Raw genomic sequence first — 4,725 nt, 5'->3', positions numbered from 1 at the left:
CGCCCGTTAACAAGCGTACTTTAAATTTACGCCCAGCAACAAGCGTACTTTAAATTTACGCCCGACTATATTAGAATTTGGGATTTGGTCGCGACCATATTTGGTCTGGAATTTGATCTTTGGTTGGGATTTGATCTTTACTCCGTCCCACTGTGTTACGATCTCATCCCAAATTTTTGGTTATACTCGCCCACTGTGGATGCTCTAAGTTATTATACTAACCATTGTTCATGGACAACGATGTTCTAGTAAAAGTAAATGACTAAAGTATCCCTTTACTTAATGGGGAGGATCCATTCACACTCTTATAATCAAATTATCTCATATTTTTGGTGATATTTTAAAAAAAATTTATCTGTGATGAGTTCGAAATTGATATTTAGGGAATGTGCTCCTCTCGCAAAGATCTATGTTTCTACTAAAAATGAACGTATTCTGAAATGTGTAACATTACCATCTACTATGTTGAAAATTAGCCGTTAAAAAATAGCAGATTTTGAACTGTTGAAATTAAAATTGATAGATGGTGAGGTTTAGTATTTCGGAACGTGTTCATTTTTCGTATGCATGTAGAGCTTTGTAAGAGGAACGCACCCATATAATATTAATTTTAAATTCGTTACGGGTTTAGAATTACTAAGAAAAAATGTCGCAAAAAATGTGAGATAGCGTAAATGTAACCATGTAAATGGATCCTCCCTCTTTTACTTAATTAAATTATTATTATTATTATTATTATTATTTTATTATTGAATTTTTAAACATTTCTTATTATTGGATAAAGACTATGAGTATAAGAAACTAGTTCGAAGAGTAACAAGCTAAGCTCCAACAACACGCTGCTATATTACTTTAACAGATTATCGTGCTAGCCTACCAGCGAGCCTCATGAGGAACCAGCCAAGGGAGCCGAAGTCGATATGGGGGCTGAGTATGTCGCAGGGGGGTAAACTAACTTTACCTTTCATGTCAAAATCTACAATATTGCGATTGGGGACTCGAACCTGAAATCTCCATGAGCGTATCAAATCTTTGTGGAACGGGAATGACCACCTGATCTAGATACTCTTTTTTATTTAAATTTCCAGTTTAAATTTTGTTTTCTTATTTCTTATTAATTATTTTTTGAATTTTTTCATTATATAAGAAAGTACGATGTTAAAAAGTTAAGTCAAAATTTTAATCAAGTAACAATGTTGTGTTTGGTTAAGTTCTATTTTTTTTTCTTTTGACCGAACTTTAGTATGTGAGAAAAAAATATCGAGTTCAGTCAAGTCGATTTTTTTTACACCCAACCAAACTTTTCTCTGAAAGCCTATATGTTGAGTTCGGTTACGTCGTAACTTTTTTTTTTAACCGAATTTTTCTTTGAAAACCTATATATTGAGTTCGGTTACGTCGTAAATTTTTTTTTACGAAAAAGACTCCATCGTTGGCGATATTGTCAATAACGTTCGCTAGGAACTCTGTCGCTCAGTAGTTTTCCCATGATGACGTGACTCGTTTTCCATACCACCTGGTACGCCAAACAACATTTTTTTTGGAATGTGCATACGAATATGCCTAAGGGTAAATGCATTTATGAGCTGCTATAAAGCTAAATAAATAAGCTATTAGCTTTGTCTTTTTCAACCCAAGCGCAGTGTGGATGGGATGTATATCCAAATGATATTTATAGATGTATCTGGTAATCAGAAGGTAATAATAATTTTGTCTCTGATGAAATTTTTTTTATGAATTTTTTTGTACGAAATAGAATTGTGAAGAGCATCTGCAAACATAACCATTAATAGCATCCAACTACCACGTGCAACTTATATAAGCGTCAGCCTCTGGATGCTCTTAATACCTACGTCCAACTACATATGCATACTATAAGATCCTCTAATTATATTTAGCGATTGCTAAATCTGTTTGCCACATTTGACTTGGCTTTTATTTTTTTTTTGGAAATATGGTTGTAATATACCCTTATATTTGGGGGTGGTTAGCTGAATAAAATATAAGCAATAGTTTGTCATTTCTTAATACTGAGGTCTTTTCAACTTAGTTGGCTCCAGAGTAGATAAAAAGCTTTGCTGTTAAGCGTGCTCGGGGTAGTAGCTTCCAGTGATGGGTGACCTTCCGGTAAGTTGCTGCTGGATTACCGCAGCGGTGCCCGTGACACTCCCGGATAACTACAGTGGCTAAGTGGGGTGGGTATCGATGGAGGGTCGGGTTATTACAATGACTTTTTAGCCCCTTAATTGTGTTTCATGTTGTTTTTTTTGCCAAGTCTGATTTTTAACAATATGACTACTATTGCTCTAATTCATCAAACTTTTTCAATTATGCCAAGAACATAACATAATATTTTCGGCAATTACCGAATTCTTACGAGACATTTCCACAACCAATTAGAGTTGTGATAAACATTGTAACGTTAAGCTTAAAATCGTGTCTTATATGGTGTACTTAAATTTTTTGGGTTAACAAACAATTAGAGTTTACGTACCATTCAGATAACTTTAGACCCATATCAAATATTAAAATGACGAGGGTACCGAGTAAATCACAATCTTTTCGTATCAACCTACTTGTTGAAAATGAATTTTGAAGAGAATAAGTTCAACCTAATTATGAGTTTGTTTAATATCGTTTTTTCTCGAGGATCCTTCATAGCGCATATATTTTCATACTTGATTGGATATCATTATGAAGGAATTAGATAGGCTTTCTATTAGATGCAAAATAGTCATAAATGTTTTCACTTAAGATGAAGCAACTACTAATCCTGTAAAGGATGTAAGTGAAGGGAATCGAGTTGCGTTGGGTCTTACGAGATCCAAGAGACTAAAGGAGCGGAACTGGAGTTGAATTTCTCGTAGAATCGATCCAGTCTCAACTATATTCCAATCTGAAGTCTGATATTACGCTAGTGTCTGTAGCTGCTTAATATATTGCGGTGCTCAAGTTCTGCGGGGTCTTGAGGTTTTTCTCCTTTGAAATTTTTCTTGTTAACAAAAATTCTAATGTCTCGTGTTATTTCTTTTTCCACATTACATTGTTTATCTTTATAATATAAGTTTCAAAAGTGGTACATTAAAATAACCTAGACAGTTTTTTTAAGCCTAAAAGACCGTGTATGACCTACAAGATCTATTCAAAAGAATTCATATCTTGAAATAAAGATTATAACAATTGTTGTCTTTCAGTTCGTATTACATTTCAGATTTGTACTAGGTTATTACCTGTATATTAATCTCTGAAATCATATTAGTTAAACGTATCATATCAGGTTTCAGATCTTTATAGTTGACCATTGCTACTGATTGTGACAAATTTTTCCATAAATGTTTCCGAATTAAACTTTAGTGGTGTACTTGGTACTTTTTTTTCCAACTTGATTAACCAATCCCCAAATAAGAAATGGAAATTGATTTGGACATTAAATTGTCCCACATGGATAAGTTTCTTTTTGTGCCCGTTATCATGATAAAATCCAGGTTGATGAATTCTTTAAAATCCAGGTTGATGAGTTCGTTATCCAGGTTGTGATGCTGTGAGACCTGTTTAGAACAAGGCACATTGTCGAAATAGACTAAAAATTAAATTGGATAGTTTTTCCCTCACTTGTCTTTAAAAAGTATGTACTTAAGATGATAAAATTGGTAGTTTAATACGTCAACAAATTTGCGGAAATGATAGGTTTACCGATCCATCCCCTAAACAAAATCTCGCCTCGCATATATAATGGGCCTCGCTTTCACCCATTAATAGTCCTGATGTTGAAAACACTTCCAGGGTCGTTGGATTGCCAAACGAGATTCATTACGTGATTTAACCTAGATGAGTATATCATCTCCCGAAGGACGGTGAAGGGGACAGCCACATCGGGATACTTACGACATAATCAAAGAAATTACCTTGCTACAAAGTTTATTCGGCCAAAGCAAAAATAAACGACAGTCGAATATTTTTTAGGTATTGGTGTCCCAAGAGTCCAAGACTTTATTTTTTCTAGTCCGATTTTTTTAAGGAAAAAGGCAATGCCTCATAGTTTCACTAATATGAAATTTTGATTACATCATGATCAATTACATCAGAAAACATAAAATAATAATTAGTACTAAATTTACAAATTTCGAAACTTAAAGAAACGAAAAACGAAAATTGTACTAAGATTTTTCATTCTGTTGAAGAAATTGACATCCTGGTGGACCCGGAAGAGTGTATAAGAATGATGCGATGAAAACGGGCCTACAGTAATACCGCAAGTGCACGGTCGTCAGTTGTAGCTCGTGCAAGTACGGGTCGATCCACAGAGATCGGGTGTGTTTCGGAAGTGTTTTAGCTAAATTGGGTTCCTAGTTTTGCTTTGGGCTTAGAAGCCCTTTGGAAGTGTTGGGCTTAATGTACTATTGGGTTTGAATGCCCTTTGAATGGATTGGGCTTAATGAGTTTGGGCTTTGGCTTGAAACAACTGGGCTTTGGTTAAGCCCACAGGTTGACTGAATTGGGCTTGGCTATTTGAACTAGGCCTTTGGTCTTAACTATGGAATGGGCCTTAGTGAACTGTGGCTAAGCCTTTAGGGAGGAGGCAGCAGTGGAGCTGCAGGGAGGCAGCTGCAGCAGCAACAGAAGGGCAACTGCAAGGGGGGCAACAGCAACAACAGCTGCAATGGAAGTGGTAGCAGTAGTAGCAACTGCACAACAGAAGAGCAGCTCAGGAGAAGCAAGAGCTGC

Source organism: Papaver somniferum, unplaced genomic scaffold, assembly GCF_003573695.1.
Source record: "Papaver somniferum cultivar HN1 unplaced genomic scaffold, ASM357369v1 unplaced-scaffold_55, whole genome shotgun sequence".
NCBI lineage: Eukaryota > Viridiplantae > Streptophyta > Magnoliopsida > Ranunculales > Papaveraceae > Papaver > Papaver somniferum.
This window is presented reverse-complemented; position numbering follows the sequence as displayed.